This window comes from Pseudophryne corroboree, chromosome 9 (genome assembly GCF_028390025.1).
Source record: "Pseudophryne corroboree isolate aPseCor3 chromosome 9, aPseCor3.hap2, whole genome shotgun sequence".
Lineage (NCBI taxonomy): Eukaryota > Metazoa > Chordata > Amphibia > Anura > Myobatrachidae > Pseudophryne > Pseudophryne corroboree.
The window spans coordinates 426,488,404-426,506,773 of NC_086452.1; the positions used below are offsets into that span (position 1 = coordinate 426,488,404).

Here is an 18,370-nt window from a genome sequence, read left to right on the forward strand (position 1 = left end):
TTTTACCCAATTGAAAGCTAAGAAATCTCTTTCCAGGAACTGGAGATATCTGCAGTCAAGCAAGCTGCCCTCCCACTGGAAAATGATAAATATTAAGCCCACTCCACTATCCACCCCTACCCTGTATATTAAACACACATTACCACCGTGGAAGTCATGTACCGGGGCCCCTATATTCAGCCCAATGCCCCTTCTACAGTTTAGTGTTCTCCCTCCTGCCCCATCTCCCACCATCTCTGCAGTAAAGGAGTAATTAGCAGAAATTACTGCTCCAGGTGCCACATGCTGAGCGGAAGACAGAACACCCCCTACCGCCCGCGGGACATCAAAGCTGCCACTGATAGCACCCCCCACCCATACCGCTGGAGGATGGGTAGGGACCCCAGTGCTTTGCCTTGCCCAGGGGCCTACACTGCTGTTAAGACTGCCCTGCTCTCGATTACAATCCCAGTGGATCAGATCTTTGTCTTATTTGACGGTCAAGTGTAACTAGGATGTTTAGGCCTCCATTTATCAACGATCCTAATTACCAGCGGCATATATCTATTAGTAGCGTAGTGATCCTAACGAATATGCCCGTTGGTATTTAACATTACTTAACCTCTCCGGTGTGGTCCATCAGTGCCCCCTCCCCTTCCTCCTCGGCCGCATCCTCCATGCTGTTATTGGCACTTTCACCCAGCGGGGATCCAGCAATGTCTGGAAGACTTTGTTTAAGCTGGAAAGGCTGTTGCTGTGGGGGCCGTTTCGCTATCGCCATCTATAGATGGCGTAAGCGCTACATCGACAAACAACGGAAAGTATATAGGGGTTGTGTGTCATAGTTAAATGAGGCCCTTAGTTCAGCAGTGAAAGGGTTTTCCGTAGCGTGTCAAGGGTTGGCAGATAGAATTAATTTAACAAAACATAATAATCGCGTTACTTAACCATCAGTTATAGGAGATGAAATCAGTCAGATTTTCTTCAGAGATAGTGCAAATGGTTATTTGTGTACTCAGGATGTCACACAACGTAGTACTGTGCGTTTGAATGCACTAATGAGTGTTCGTGACCCTCGCTGTGTTGCTGAAGAAATTCTGAGTGGGGGCTGGGGAGATCAGGTAGATGTGACTGGGGTATTGGTTGTGTGATGGATCTGTTTAGCTAATCAGCTTTTATCCGTGTAAACCTCAAGCGTCTGATGCCGTGTTTGCTGCTGCAATGAATAACACATGTTTTTTTTTTCTCTGTGCGTGTGTCATCTGCAGCGATAGTTACTGTAATTGTATTTTTCTGCACACCTACATTCATTTTACATAACCCACATAAAGGCACAGGGAATTCCTGCTGAGAGAAGGACCAAGTAGTTCAAATTGGGACGCAAGAATCTTTCTTACAAGCAAGCCCACATTCCTCTATATAAAAGCTCTTACTGGCTGCAGTTGGCCAGATATTGCTTAGTTTGATCAGTCTATGGGGGTAATTCTGAGTTGATCACAGCAGGAACTTTGTTAGCAGTTGGGCAAAACCATGGCCCTCATTTCGAGTTGTTCGCTCGCAAGCTGCTTTTAGCAGCATTGCACACGCTAAGCCGCCGCCTACTGGGAGTGTATCTTAGCTTAGCAAAATTGCGAACGAAAGATTCTCTAAATTGCGAATAGAAATTTCTTTGCAGTTTCTGAGTAGCTCGACACTTACTCTGCCACTGCGATCAGTTCAGTCAGTTTCGTTCCTGGTTTGACGTCACAAACACACCCAGCGTTCGCCCAGACACTCCCCCGTTTCTCCAGTCACTCCCGCGTTTTTCCCAGAAACGGCAGCGTTTTTTCACACACACCCATAAAACGGCCAGTTTCCGCCCAGAAACACCCACTTCCTGTCAATCACACTCCGATCACCAGAACGAAGAAAAAACCTCGCAATGCCGTGAGTAAAATACCTAACTTCTTAGCAAATTTACTTGTCGCAGTGCGCAATTAGCGGAAAATCGCTGCGATGCAAAGAAAATTACAGAGCGAACAACTCGGAATGAGGGCCCATGTGCAGTGCAGGGGGGGCAGATATAACGTGCAGAGAGAGTTAGATTTGGGTAGGTTATTTTGTTTCTGTGGAGGGTAAATACTGACTGCTTTATTTTACACTGCAATTTAGATTGCAGATTGAACTCACCACACCCAAATCTAACTCTCTCTGCACATGTTATATCTGCCCCCCCCCCCCCCCTCCCTGCAGTGCACATGGTTTTGCCCAACTGCTAACAAAGTTTCTGCTGCGATCAACTCCGAATTACCCCCTATGCCTGACAGGTGCTACTGTAACCTTATGTCCTGTATAAAGGATCCTGAAACCCTAAGGAGTTTAACGTCTGACCAAGTCCACATGTTCAGATGGGGCGGGAGGAGGACACAAGTGTGAGGTGCAGAAAGAGGACTTGCTACAGCTGGAGCTGAATCCATTATATTATTGCACGCGCACAGTCACACGCTCGCTGCGGTGGGTGTGGATCCCTCTCAGGGGAAAATGCGAAAAGAAACCCATAAGATTCTCGTGGGTAACACCACATAAAGATGGCGATACATTCTGGAGGTTGGACCCGGTGGGTATCGCATTCCGGAGCTTGGTAAACGCGGGAATGCGGCCAAAACTCAGAATACAGGATTTTCTTAGTTTTGGACGCATTTTAGGCTTTAGTACATCCCGATCAGAGTCACTGAGTGGGGGGGAAAGAGACGAGGGGGTGGAACACTGATAACTTGGATAGTGTAAGGGAAGAACAAGAGTGTGGAGGGCTCTGCTTGTTAGAGGTTACATGCTGAGGGGAAGGGGTAAACAATTAGTGAATTGGTGGAGTGGTAGATTCAGATCTACTACAGTCCTTCCCTAGAAGTTTTGGCTATATAGGGGTAAATGGGGCAAGCGGGTATAACCCATGGTTTTGTCGATGTCAGCATGGCATGGAGGAAACACACCAAGTGACGAGAAAAGGCCGAGCTTTCTGTAGCTTTCCAAGTAAAGCCCAATGCTGTCTGAGGGTAGTGTTCTGATCACTTACAGTCCCACTGCTGCCCGCGGACGCTCTTGCTGGCGTGTTTGTGCATGCGCGGCTCATGACTCGCTTTCTTTTCTAAATCATGCACTTTAGGAGCCATTAAGTATCACTTCGGAGGAGAATAGATTGCTCTAATGGTAAGTTACCATAGCATTCTCCAGAGACTAGATTTTATCATACATTGCAGCACTAAGACATCCTGGAAATGCCACAAACGATACTGGGTTAATGTTTCAAGCACTATTGATGATGTGTATGAGGTAGATCTTCATCCGAAGCCTGGAATGTATATCCTGGCTGCTTGATGGTAATATTATATAGTATAAAAAGTGTACATTATAATAGATATACTATGCAAGCAGTAACAGAGATACTTGTTTTAACTGTTACATTTACATTTTTAAATGGGACAAGTAACTCCTTGCAACTGATACCCCTTTCACACCAAAAATGCAGGGCCTAAACCCGGGAATTCTGCCCCGGGATCGTGCAGGGACATTCCCGTGTTGGGCCCGTTTATACCAGCATTTGGAGTCGGGACATCCCGGGTCGGCACCTTTCATACTGAACCCGGGATGGCCCTTAATTTTCTGAGAATGGGCGTCTCGGAAAAAACACAAGACCAGGAAGTGCCCTGAATAGCCAATCAGCATCAGCAGAGACAACCCGGGAAGGCGGGACATGTCCCTGCACCGTTCACACTGACCAGGTTCCCGGGAAGATCCCGGGACCAACCCTGGTCGATTGCAGGGTTGAAATGCCGGGGCAGGAATCCCGGGTTTTTGTCCCTGTACCCTTGCACACTGAGAAATTTCCCGGGTTGATGCGCATTCATCATGTGCAATAACCCGGGAAATTTTGGTCTGTGTGAAAGGGGTATAACAAATCTATTAATTTGAGTATAACATATGGGAACATTCTTATATGTATGATGTGATTATGGATTCTAAAAAACAAACACTGGTATAGTTATTTTTTTTTATTAACTTTTTTATTTTTTTATTTCAGTTTTAAATGGCTAAGTAAAATCATCCAATTAGAGAAGACATACAGTAGCACTTACACATCTTCCCCATTACGATCTAGCGTCCGTAGCCATATATGATCACCCTGGCCATAATAGACCTGTTAGACAATTGTTTTGGTGTCCACTTAGTTAAATCAGCTCTTAACTTCTAAAGACTAGGGGGTAAATTTACTAAGATGGGAGTTCTATTTAAGATGGGATGTTGCCCATAGCAACCAATCACATTCCAGGTATTATCTTCTAGAAGGTGCTAGATAAATGAGAAGTAGAAGCTGATTGGTTGCTATGGGCAACATCCCATCTTAAATAAAACTCCCATCTTAGTAAATTTACCCCTAGGTGTTTGTTTTTTTTGTTTGTTTTTTTACGAAGCGCCGGGTTGTAAAACCTGATGCTTTTGATCGTGTTTATGCCCGATATTTAAAAGGACAGTTACTTAGAGATGAGTGGTTCAGATTACCTGTACTCCGAATGCGCCCGAACTTCCGGTATCCGAGCGGCAACTCAGGTCTTCACACCAGACTCTGATTCCACTTTGAGGCAAAATCTTATCCTCCCGGCATTTGACTCTCATGGATTTTGGATTGTATATAAGGTGCCGCGGGCAGGACGTGGCACCATTTCACTTCCAGGCATGCTGCTATATGCTGCACTATACTATGCTGTGCGGAGACTACAGACTCACTAGTGGCTGTGGTCTGTATAGTGACTGTGTATAGAAGTACACTGCTGTATGCTGCACTGTACTCTATTGTATTGGCTATGCTGTGTCCGGAGAATCTAGACTCGCAAGTGGCTGTGCTTTGTATAGTCATTGTGTATAGGGGCACGTTGCTGGATGCTGCACTGTACGCTACTGTAATGGCTTGCTGTGTCTGGAGAATCCAGACTGACAAGTGGCTGTGCTCTGTATAGTCAATGTGTATAGGGGATCGCTGCTGTGCTGTATTCTGCTGTAAATCGCACAGTTTAGTGTGCTTTAGTGCTTCGTCCACATGCATGTACAGATGGGTCCTCATACATCTTGCCTCAATATGCCACGCACACGCAGCTGGAGATGCCAGGTGTGAGTGAGCTGACAGGTCCTGTGCAACTCCATCTTATTTTGCTGAAAATGCATTTTATTTGCTTCATTATGTCAATAAGATGCACAAGCAGACTCTGCTGATTAAAATGATGTGCGGCATGACTATATTGTGTGTCTCTGTGGCTGTATCTGCAAACTAAATGCTACGGTACAATGTTTTTTAGGAAAACACTAGCATAGTATTTCGTATGCAGATACAGCCACGATCGTACACAAAATATAGGCATGCCTCATATAATTTTAATTGGTATAATCTGCTTGTGCGTTCTATTCGCATCTTAATGGAAAGCGTTGCAAAAAAGACGCTCTGCGCTACCAAGTCACACCACAGCATGACGTGACTAGAAGGCCTGTTTAACGTGACAGGAGGCTAGATGTATGTGGACACATCTGTATAAGCCCTGTGACTCCACGCAGTTTAAACCTTGCTGAAAGTTCAAAAACAGAAACCAAAATATATATAGTTAAGTTCTATTGTTTGTACTGTTTGGTGTGCTTTTCACTTTGTTCAAGGACAATTCCATCTTGCACCACTTTTCATTTCTGCTACTGCTGTGTGGCAGTATTTCTTAGATGTGCTATAAACTGCCGTGTGTTTGTGCCGTTGCTCTGTCACTTAATTGGTAACCAGCCAGTGGCCAATATTGGTGAAAACAATATGGACCCTCATTCCGAGTTGTTCGCTCGGTATTTTTCATCGCATCGCAGTGAAAATCCGCTTAGTACGCATGCGCAATGTTCGCACTGCGACTGCGCCAAGTAACTTTACTATGAAGAAAGTATTTTTACTCACGGCTTTTTCTTCGCTCCGGCGATCGTAATGTGATTGACAGGAAATGGGTGTTACTGGGCGGAAACACGGCGTTTCAGGGGCGTGTGGCTGAAAACGCTACCGTTTCCGGAAAAAACGCAGGAGTGGCCGGGGAAACGGTGGGAGTGCCTGGGCGAACGCTGGGTGTGTTTGTGACGTCAACCAGGAACGACAAGCACTGAAATGATCGCACAGGCAGAGTAAGTCTGGAGCTACTCTGAAACTGCTAAGTAGTTAGTAATCGCAATATTGCGAATACATCGGTCGCAATTTTAAGAAGCTAAGATTCACTCCCAGTAGGCGGCGGCTTAGCGTGTGTAACTCTGCTAAATTCGCCTTGCGACCGATCAACTCGGAATGAGGGCCATTGTGAGGTGGTCAAAAGTGACTAGAAATTGATGTTATGGAGGTTAATAATACTCCAGGGGAAAAAAAGCATTTTTTTTTTTTTTTTAAGAAATCCAAATCCAAACCCAGGCACAGCGGTTTGCAAATCCTAATCCAAAACTGGATGACGAATCAGAACCAAATCCAGAACACATCTCTACTTTTACTAGCTGTCTCTTACCCCTACCTCCTTTCTGACAGTCTCCATCAGGACCATAAACTCATCTGAGATGCTGGATACACACTCTCTTGTTTAACTGTTCCAGAGCCTCCTAATTGGTGTGTGTGTGTGTGTGTGTGTGTGTGTGTGTGTGTGTGTGTGTGTGTGTGTGTGTGTGTGTGTGTGTGTGTGTGTGTTGATACAATGGCTGCCATCCACATTAGACCTTCAGGAAAGAAGAAAGTTGCGGAACACATCAGATTTCCGTAATTTGACACCATTGAGAATTATTAACACATTGGGAAGATATCAAATTGTATTCTTTTGAAGACGGCACCAAATAAATTCAACCCCGGCTAACCGCTAAAACCCACCTACAGCTGACATTGTCAGTGCCCAGATAATGATGAAGCATGCTTACTTACTCTCCTAGGTGGCCGGAAGAGTGGGTAAGTCTCCTGTAGGCCAGCCATGGGGGTGGTATTCATGTGACCGGCGGTTGGGAGACCGACTGTCACATGACCTCCACCAACATCCCGCCCCTTCACTATCCCGACGGTCGGCATGCCGACCAACATGGACTATTTCCACTCGTGGGTGTATAGCGCCACCGAGCCCGTAAGGGGCTTGTTGCACTCGCCCTCCCCCCGCCGGGATTCCGGCGTTGGTTTGCTGCCGGGATCCCAGGGTCAATATGCTGACCGGTGGTCTCCTGACTGCCTGACCGCCGGTCAGCCCTACCACACCCCACCCATAGCCGTCCACTTCCCAAGTTTAGTGGGCATTGTGGGTAAACAGAAGATGATCGCCACTTAACCTTCCTGATATGTCTTTTGCACAGAAGCTGAAGTAACCGTGTTAGAGATAGAGTTTACTAGCAAAACATGATAGCCGGAATGAAAGGGCCACATTCAAGGCTAGCCATGTTCAGAATTAGAAGCAAAACTAAAGAATTTTTACCTTGACTGAAATAACCATTTATAAACTTCTTTTATGATTGCAGCGCTTAAGAAAATGCAACATAATACAGGCACTCGTGTTTGCTTTGTTCGAAATGTAGTTACATGTTCTGCATTGTGTATGTGTCTCTGTGTTTGTATTCCTTTACCATTTTGTAACTCCGGCTGCTTTCATATATTTATATATATATAATATATCGCCATATCTTGATGGTTTTGTCTTTTTGGGCCCGCTACAATGGAGATAAGCAGAGGAAGGGGCGTTTTTTTTTTTTTTTACCAGCGCTGCTTTGGCGCCTCCCCACAGTTGGACGTTACCATAGGTGAATCTGAAATTATATCTGTACGTGCACAGATCCTATACATAATATGCGAAAGATATGAACAAACTTCTCGCCAGTTTACAGCATGGTGATTGGGTCAAATCGGAACAGTGTCTGTGCTGTTACCGGGGAGAGATTTATAGTCTCCCCGTATGGTCCGTACTGTTCCGGTTTTTACCCCATCCTCGCTTCATACGAGGAGACTGTAATGTCTCTCCCTGTCCGTTTCCCTGGTGACAGCTTGTGACTATAGACACCCTCCTATCGGCAGGTCGCCATTACGCTCTGGTATTTACTGGAGATTGAGGGTTACCTGTGCTTGGAGATTACAGCAGTGTGAAAAGCGCACACCTGGGCAAATCCCGGGTTGGCTCCATAGTGGGGATGAGGTAAGTCCTGGGTCTGACCCAGCTTGGAACAGTGAGGGTCATTCAGACCTGATCGCACGCTAGGTTTTTTTTCTGCGCTGCGATCAGGTCAGAACTGCGCATGCGTATGCACTGCAAAGCGCAGGCGCGTCGCACGGGTACAAAGCGGATCGTTGCTGTGCGATGGATTGTACGAAGAATCCATTCGCACAGCCGATCGCAAGGAGATTGACAGGAAGAAGGCGTTTGTGGGTGTCAAGTGACCGTTTTCTGGGAGTGGTTGGAAAAACGCAGGCATGTCCAAGCGTTTGCAGGGCGGGTGTCTGACGTCAATTCCGGCCCCAGACAGGCTGAAGTGATCGCAGCGGCTGAGTAAGTTCTGGGCAACTCAGAAACTGCACAAAACTTTTATGTACCGCTTGGCTGCACATGCGATCGCACACTTGCACAGCAAAAATACACTCCCCTATGGGCGGAGACTATCTGCTCACAGCGCTGCAAAAAAACCCTAGCGAGCGATCAGGTCTGAATTAGGCCCAGTGTTCCAAATCCCGGGTTTTACATGAGAATTTGGTGTAAAAGGGCTCTTATAGGGGGTCATTCCGAGTTGATCGCTCGCTAGCAGTTTTTAGCAGCCGTGCAAACGCTATGCCGCCGCCCACTGGGGAGTGTATTTTAGCTTGGCAAAAGTGGGAACGCTTGTGCAGTCGAGCTCTGCAAAAACAGTTTGTGCAGTTTCTGAGTAGCTCTGAACCTACTCAGCGCTTGCGATCACTTCAGCCTATTCGTTTCCGGATTTGACGTCATACACCCGCCCAGCGTACGCCCAGACACGCCTGCGTTTTTGCAAACACTCCCTGAAGACGGTCAGTTGACACCCAGAAACACTCCCTTCCTGTCAATCTCTTCTTGCGGCCGTCAGTGCGTCTGAAAACTTCGCTACAACCTGTGCACAACCACAACGGGCTTTGTACCCGTACGACGCGCGTGCGCATTGCGGCCCATACGCATGCGCAGAATTGCCGATTTTTAGCCTGATCGCTGCGCTGCGAACAACGGTGTCACGGTCCGGCGGATCGGGTTCCGGGACCAGCCGTACTTACCTGTCCGGATGCTCTGGCGCGGTCCCTCCGGTGGGGGTGCGGGCTGCTGGCGAGGGGCACAATTTGCAGGCATGTCTGGGAGGAGAGGGCTCAGAGGCAGCAGCAAACATTTGTGCAGCTTCCAGCTGCAGAGGTCCGGGATGGGCGTCGCCGCCTTGGAAGGGTCAGCTAATCTAAAACACTCAGTCACCTGCAAGGTTTGCAAAACCAATGGGAAACAGTCTGCAGGTATAAATCTAGGGATTTCTGGGTAAGCAAATTGCCAGTGCAACGTCTCTCACACAGCCTTGTGTGTGCTAGTTCCCTGTGCTCCACAGCATTGCTTCTAAAGCATCCTGTTCCCTGAGTTCTCACCTGGATTGCTGGATCTAAACCCGGTTATTTCTCCTCGTATGCTGACCTCTCCGAGTCACCATCCCTCTCAGCGAGTCTCTATTACCCCAGTCTACAGTCTTCCTATCCGGGTTTCCGCCAGACGTTCGTCCACAGACGTACAGGTCCTGCCGACGCAACCGCTCTAACAAGTAAACGGCTAGGGCACCTGTGGAACCTCCTTTAAAGCTCTATGAAAAGACTTTCATTCAACCTGCTCGGCTAATCCTGCCTAAAGTCACCGATACCAAACCGCACGCCACAATTCCGGATTCACAAAACCCAGTCCCCGTGACAAACGGCAGCTAGCGATCAACTTGGAATGACCCCCCTAGACACTTCTTCCATTTAAAGATCTTCATCCCAGTGCTCAGGTCTAATTGATAAAAATATGCAGTTATAATATGTGCTGTAACCCATAGCAACTAATCAAATATTATGGAAAGGTATAAGTACACAGCGCTACTGTCATGAATTCAAATCCAAATAAAATATTTTCTATCAAGCAGTAAATAGTAGTTTTAATACACAAATATAAATACAGTTGAAACTAAAACAGAGTACAATAGCCTAAAAATGGGAATAAAAATCCAAAAGTATGAGGCAGGTCTCTGGGCATATAATTGTTCGAGTACTGGGAAAATTATTGAACAATTCAACAATAAGGCTTTTAGGGGAACATGTACTAAGCAGTGATAAGTGTGGAGAAGTGAGCCAGTGGAGACGTTTCCCATGGCAACCAATCAGCTGCTCTGTATACTCTTATAGTATGCAAATTATGTTACGTCAATGCTGATTGGTTGCCATGGGCAACTTCTCCACTGGCTCACTTCTCCTCCACTTTTATCACTGCTTAATACATATAATAATAATAATACAAGCCCCCCTTAGCCCCTGAGGGCCACAGTCCAGCTATAGAAGAAATTACCGGCTCTTCGAGATTTTGCAAGGAATAGCTCTGCTGTGCAAATGCATTTTTCTCCTAAACACAATCACCTTTGATAAGGTTGCCCTGAGCTGCAAAACGCGTCGGTAGACATGTGCCAGGACAGCAGGTATCTCTGGAAGGAATTCCTTTACCAACAAGGGGACAGTGTGCTCTATTATCTTCTCCAGCATACCAACTGGAGTATTATTAATATCCTTTGCGTTGGACACCTCTGCCTTTATGTATCATCTCTAAATAGACTCCATTGACCACAGAGCCAATCATTTCTTCTATAGCTGGACGGTTACTCGCAGGGGCTAAGAGCTTTGTTGTTGAACTGTCCAATAATTATATGCCCAGAGACCTGCCTAAATGGACCCTTCAGGATACTGCGGCCCGTCAGGGTTCATTTTTGTCATATAGAAACCAGAAAAAGCTGCAATCACTACACAGTTGTCACTTCGATTACAGTTACAATTATTCTACAGTTAACTCCGGCTATGGTACATCATTACAAAGGGGCATTCCATACTGGTTTACCACTTGGACACGTGTTCTGCTCTGATCCACTACTCCACTTTCTATGATGCAGCATGACATCGGTGAGATGTACAGCTTGTGGTTGTTTTAATGTACACCTTGACATATTGTACATGTTAAAGACCCACACACACAGCCTCCAGCTGCAAATGGTCTCCAGGCACGTTCATTGGCTTCCAGGCAACTGGAAACTCCCTGTGGTGTATAAAAAAACAATTACAACATGCACCATTATGCTCAAAGTTTGCAGGACATAACATGGCAAATACGAGGCTTAGAGCTTGCAGTAAGTCAGGCCTGGCCAACCTGCGGCTCTCCAGCTGTGGTGAAACTATAAGTCCCAGCATGCCCTGTTACTGTTTTGTCATACCTCCCAACTGTCCCGATTTTCGCGGGACAGTCCCGTTTTTTGGGGACTGTCCCGCTGTCCCACCCGCGGGTCGCAGTGTCCCGCGGTGGGGGGGACAGTTGGGAGGCTCTGTCTCTCGCTGCCCTGCTTAGCAGAGCAGCGGTGAATAGACGCTGTGCGCATGCGCACAGCGTCTATTCAGTGCAGACAGGGGGAGAGGAGGCATGCCAGCAACTCACAGAGCGCTGGGCATGCCCCCTCAGTGACGAAATCGGGGGGCGTGACTCGCGATCGCGGGTCCTCCCGCGAAGCCACGCCCATTTCTCTGACGTCCTAGTGGATGCTGGGACTCCGTAAGGACCATGGGGATATAGCGGCTCCGCAGGAGACAGGGCACAAAATAAAAGCTTAAGGATCAGGTGGTGTGCACTGGCTCCTCCCCCTATGACCCTCCTCCAAGCCTCAGTTAGATTTTTGTGCCCGGCCGAGAAGGGTGCAATCTAGGTGGCTCTCCTGAGCTGCTTAGAATAAAAGTTTAGTTAGGTTTTTTTATTTTCAGTGAGTCCTGCTGGAAACAGGCTCACTGCATCGTGGGACTAAGGGGAGAAGAAACGGACTCACCTGAGTGCAGAGTGGATCGGGTTTCTTAGGCTACTGGACACTAGCTCCAGAGGGACTATCACAGGTTCAGCCTGGATGGGTCACCGGAGCCGCTCCGCCGTCCCCCTTACAGAGCCAGAAGAGACGAAGAGGTCCGGTGAAATCGGCGGCAGAAGACATCCTGTCTTCAGACTAAGGTAGCGCACAGCACCGCAGCTGTGCGCCATTGCTCTCAGCACACTTCACACTCCGGTCACTGAGGGTGCAGGGCGCTGGGGGGGGAGCGCCCTGAGACGCAATATAACAGAATACCTTAGGTGGCAAAACAGAATACATCACATATAGCTCCTGGGCTATATGGATGTATTTTAATCCCCTGCCATTTTACACAAAAAAGCGGGAGATAAGGACGTCGTGAAGGGGCGGAGCCTATCTCCTCAGCACACAAGCGCCATTTTCCCTCACAGCTCCGCTGGAAGGACGGCTCCCTGACTCTCCCCTGCAGTCCTGCTTCAGAATCAGGGTAAAAAAGAGAAGGGGAGGCATTGTTGGCAGCAAATAACAATAATTAACAGCAGCTATAAGGGAATAACACTTATATAAGGTTATCCCTGTATATATATATATAGCGCTGGGTGTGTGCTGGCAGACTCTCCCTCTGTCTCTCCAAAGGGCTAAGTGGGGTCCTGTCCTCTATCAGAGCATTCCCGGTGTGTGTGTGCTGTGTGTCGGTACGCGTGTGTCGACATGTATGAGGAGGAAAATTATGTGGAGGCGGAGCAGTTGCCTGCGTTGGTGATGTCACCCCCTAGGGAGTCGACACCTGACTGGATGATTGTATTTAAACAATTAAGTGATAATGTCAGCAATTTGCAAAAAACTGTTGACGACATGAGACAGCCGGCAAATCAGTGCCTGTCCAGGCGTCTCAGACACCGTCAGGGGCGCTAAAACGCCCGTTACCTCAGTGGGTCGACACAGACCCTGACACAGATACTGAGTCTAGTGTCGACGGTGACGAGACAAACGTAATGTCCAGTAGGGCCACACGTTACATGATCACGGCAATGAAAGAGGCATTGAACCTTTCTGACACTACAAGTACCACAAAGAAGGGTATTATGTGGGGTGAGAAAAAACTACCAATATTTTTTCCTGAGTCAGAGGAAATAAATGAGGTGTGTGAAAAAGCGTGGGTTTCTCCCGATAAAAAACAGCTAATTTCTAAAAAATTATTAGCATTATATCCTTTCCCGCCAGAGGTTAGGGCGCGTTGGGAAACACCCCCTAGGGTAGATAAGGCGCTCACGCGTTTATCTAAACAAGTAGCGTTACCGTCTCCTGATACGGCTACCCTCAAAGAACCAGCTGATAGAAGGCTGGAAAATATCCTAAAAAGTATATACACACATACTGGTGTTATACTGCGACCAGCAATCGCCTCAGCCTGGATGTGCAGTGCTGGAGTCGCATGGTCGGATTCCCTGACTGAGAATATTGATACCCTGGATAGGGACAATATTTTGTTAACTATAGAACATTTAAAGGATGCATTATTATATATGCGTGATGCACAGAGGGATATTTGCACCCTGGCATCAAGAGTAAGTGCTATGTCCATCTCTGCCAGAAGAGCGTTGTGGACGCGACAGTGGTCAGGGGATGCGGATTCCAAACGGCACATGGAAGTATTGCCGTGTAAAGGGGAGGAGTTATTTGGGGCTGGTCTATCGGACCTGGTGGCCACGGCAACGGCTGGAAAATCCACCTTTTTACCCCAGGTCACTCCACATCAGCAGAAAAAGACACCGTCTTTTCAATCTCAGTCCTTTCGTTCCCATAAGTACAAGCGAGCAAAAGGCCACTCATTTCTGCCCCGGGGCAGAGGAAGAGGAAAAAGACTGCACCATGCAGCCGCTTCCCAAGAGCAGAAGCCCTCCCCTGCTTCTGCCAAGTCTTCAGCATGACGCTGGGGCTTTACAAGCAGACTCAGATATGGTGGGGGCCCGTCTCAAAAATTTCAACGCGCAGTGGGCTCACTCGCAAGTGGATCCCTGGATTCTACAGGTAGTATCGCAGGGGTACAAACTGGAATTCGAGGCGTTTCCCCCTCATCGTTTCCTGAAGTCTGCTTTACCAAAGTCTCCCTCCGACAGGGAGGCAGTTCTAGAAGCCATTCACAAGCTGTATTCCCAGCAGGTGATAATCAAGGTACCCCTCCTGCAACAAGGAAAGGGGTATTATTCCACGCTGTTTGTGGTACCGAAGCCGGACGGCTCGGTGAGACCAATTTTAAATCTGAAATCCTTGAACACTTACATAAAAAGGTTCAAATTCAAGATGGAGTCACTCAGAGCAGTGATAGCGAACCTGGAAGAAGGGGACTATATGGTGTCTCTGGACATCAAAGATGCTTATCTCCACGTCCCGATATACCCTTCTCACCAAGGGTACCTCAGGTTTGTAGTACAAAACTGTCATTATCAGTTTCAGACGCTGCCGTTTGGATTGTCCACGGCACCTCGGGTCTTTACCAAGGTAATGGCCGAAATGATGATTCTTCTACGAAGAAAAGGCATTTCAATTATCCCTTACTTGGACGATCTCCTGATAAGGGCAAGATCCAGGGAACAGTTAGAAGTCGGAGTAGCACTATCTCAGGTAGTGTTACGTCAGCACGGGTGGATTCTAAATATTCCAAAATCGCAGCTGATTCCAACGACACGTCTACTGTTCCTAGGAATGATTCTGGACACAGTCCAGAAGAAGGTGTTTCTCCCGGAGGAGAAGGCCAGGGAGTTATCCGAGCTAGTCAGGAACCTCCTAAAACCAGGACAGGTCTCAGTGCATCAGTGCACGAGGGTCCTGGGGAAAATGGTGGCTTCTTACGAAGCGATTCCATTCGGAAGATTCCATGCAAGAACATTTCAGTGGGATCTACTGGACAAATGGTCCGGATCGCATCTGCAGATGCATCAGCGGATAACCCTGTCGCCAAGGACAAGGGTGTCTCTCCTGTGGTGGCTGCAGAGTGCTCATCTACTAGAGGGCCGCAGATTTGGCATTCAGGATTGGATCCTGGTAACCACGGATGCCAGCCTGAGAGGCTGGGGAGCAGTCACACAGGGAAGGAATTTCCAGGGCCTGTGGTCAAGCTTGGAAACGTCTCTTCATATAAACATTCTGGAACTAAGGGCCATTTACAATGCCCTAAGTCAAGCAAAACCTCTGCTTCAGGGTCAGGCGGTGTTGATCCAATCGGACAACATCACGTCAGTCGCCCACGTAAACAGACAGGGCGGCACGAGAAGCAGGAGGGCAATGGCAGAAGCTGCAAGGATTCTTCGCTGGGCGGAAAATCATGTGATAGCACTGTCAGCAGTATTCATTCCGGGAGTGGACAACTGGGAAGCAGACTTCCTCAGCAGACACGACCTTCACCCGGGAGAGTGGGGACTTCACCCAGAAGTCTTCCACCTGATTGTAAACCGTTGGGAAAAACCAAAGGTGGACATGATGGCGTCACGTCTAAACAAAAAACTGGACAGATATTGCGCCAGGTCAAGGGACCCTCAGGCAATAGCAGTGGACGCTCTGGTAACGCCGTGGGTGTACCAGTCAGTGTATGTGTTCCCTCCTCTGCCTCTCATACCAAAAGTACTGAGAATCATAAGAAGGAGAGGAGTAAGAACTATACTCGTGGTTCCGGATTGGCCAAGACGGACTTGGTACCCGGAACTTCAAGAGATGCTCACGGACGAACCGTGGCCTCTACCTCTAAGAAAGGACCTGCTACTGCAGGGGCCTTGTCTGTTCCAAGACTTACCGCGGCTGCGTTTGACGGCATGGCGGTTGAACGCCGGATCCTGAGGGAAAAAGGCATTCCAGAAGAAGTCATCCCTACTCTGGTCAAAGCCAGGAAGGACGTAACCGCAAAACATTATCACCGCATTTGGCGTAAATATGTTGCGTGGTGTGAGGCCAAGAAGGCCCCTACAGAGGAATTTCAACTGGGTCGTTTCCTTCATTTCCTGCAAACAGGACTGTCTATGGGCCTAAAATTAGGGTCCATTAAGGTTCAAATTTCGGCCCTGTCGATTTTCTTCCAGAAAGAACTGGCTTCAGTACCTGAAGTTCAGACATTTGTAAAAGGGGTGCTGCACATACAGCCTCCTTTTGTGCCTCCAGTGGCACCTTGGGATCTCAATGTGGTGTTGAGTTTTCTAAAGTCACATTGGTTTGAACCACTTTCCACTGTGGACTTAAAATATCTCACATGGAAGGTGTCGATGCTGTTAGCCTTGGCTTCAGCCAGGCGTGTGTCAGAATTGGCGGCTTTATCATATAAAAGCCCTTACTTGATATTTCATTCTGACAGGGCGGAATTGAGGACTCGTCCTCAATTTCTACCTAAGGTGGTTTCTGCATTTCACATGAACCAACCTATTGTGGTACCTGCGGCTACCAGGGACTTAGAGGACTCTAAGTTGCTTGACGTTGTCAGGGCCTTGAAAATATATGTTTCCAGGACGGCTGGAGTCAGAAAATCTGACTCGCTGTTTATCCTGTATGCACCCAACAAGCTGGGTGCTCCTGCTTCTAAGCAGACGATTGCTCGTTGGATTTGTAGTACAATTCAGCTTGCACATTCTGTGGCAGGATTGCCACAGCCAAAATCAGTAAAAGCCCATTCCACACGGAAGGTGGGCTCATCTTGGGCGGCTGCCCGAGGGGTCTCGGCTTTACAACTTTGCCGAGCAGCTACTTGGTCAGGGGCAAACACGTTTGCTAAATTCTACAAATTTGATACCCTGGCTGAGGAGGACCTGGAGTTCTCTCATTCGGTGCTGCAGAGTCATCCGCACTCTCCCGCCCGTTTGGGAGCTTTGGTATAATCCCCATGGTCCTTACGGAGTCCCAGCATCCACTAGGACGTCAGAGAAAATAAGATTTTACTTACCGATAAATCTATTTCTCGTAGTCCGTAGTGGATGCTGGGCGCCCATCCCTAGTGCGGATTGTCTGCAATACTTGTATATAGTTATTGTTACAAAAATTCGGGTTATTATTGTTGTGAGCCATCTTTTCAGAGGCTCCTTTGCGTTTATCATACTGTTAACTGGGTTCAGATCACAAGTTGTACGGTGTGATTGGTGTGGCTGGTATGAGTCTTACCCGGGATTCAATATCCTTCCTTATTATGTACGCTCGTCCGGGCACAGTATCCTAACTGAGGCTTGGAGGAGGGTCATAGGGGGAGGAGCCAGTGCACACCACCTGATCCTTAAGCTTTTATTTTGTGCCCTGTCTCCTGCGGAGCCGCTATATCCCCATGGTCCTTACGGAGTCCCAGCATCCACTACGGACTACGAGAAATAGATTTATCGGTAAGTAAAATCTTATTTTCCCATAGGCCACGCCCCTTTTCGGGGGGCGCGCGGCTTCGCCGCGTGTGTGTCCCTCTTTAATGCAGCACACAGTTGGGAGGTATGGTTTTGTTATTAGAGAATGCTAAAATTGTGGCATGGCATGCTGGGACTTGTAGTTTCACAACAGCTGGAGAGCCAGAGGTTGGCCAGGCCTGCAGTAAGTAGTTAATAATCTGGTGTGCTAGTCTGTTATTTAATTCTGTTTGGTGTTAAGGCCCGTATTCACGGGCAGATGTGTGGAGAGATGTGTGCGGGGGGAGGGGCTGCTAGATTGAGCCTGCATGCAGGCCAATCTAGCACCAGCGATAGCGATGCGCGGGGCTGTGCATTGCTGTCGCTGTGGGGGGTACACACGGAGAGATCATTCTTAAAATCTAAGCAATCTAGTCAGATTGCTTAGATTTTAGTCTGGAATCGCTCAGTGAGTACCCCCCTTTAGTCTAGTGTGGGTGTGCTGGACACCATACACCCTTCTATCCTCACAGCTCTCACTGGCTGCCTGCTAAGACAAAGCCTGCCCGTCCCGCTGGCAGTAGGGTCCCAGACTAGCTCTCCTCCCCCCTGCATTTCAAGTTAGACGCTTATACCACACACACATCCCCCTTCTCCCTTGGAGAGACTGGAATAGATCATCAGATCTACATGAAAAAGGTCTACATTCATGAAGTCGACCACTATTGGTCGACATGCATTTGGGTCAAAAGGTTGAAACATGAAAAAGTTGACATGACAAAAGGTAGACAGTAGGAAAGTTCGATGGGGTCAAAAGGTCAACACATGAAAAGGTCGACATGAAAAAAGGTTGACTCCACATGTTTAAGCTTTTTTTTTTGTGTGTGTGTGTGTGTGTGTGTGTAATTTTTGCAATCAAAGCACGTAGCATCCCAATTAGTTTACCT

General features: G+C 47.7%; 1 protein-coding gene and 1 long non-coding RNA gene across 2 annotated transcripts in view; one reads left to right on the plus strand and one right to left on the minus strand.

The window, feature by feature from the left end:
• Window positions 1–18,370, plus strand: part of CAMK1 (calcium/calmodulin dependent protein kinase I) — a 235,726-nt gene that overhangs the window by 22,466 nt on the left and 194,890 nt on the right. The window lies entirely within an intron of this gene.
• LOC134958404 (uncharacterized) overlaps window positions 10,466–18,370 on the minus strand; it is a 182,667-nt gene continuing 174,762 nt past the window's right edge. The window contains exon 6 of the long non-coding RNA XR_010186989.1: window positions 10,466–11,288. This is a non-coding gene — a long non-coding RNA (uncharacterized LOC134958404). The remainder of the gene's footprint in view (window positions 11,289–18,370) is intronic.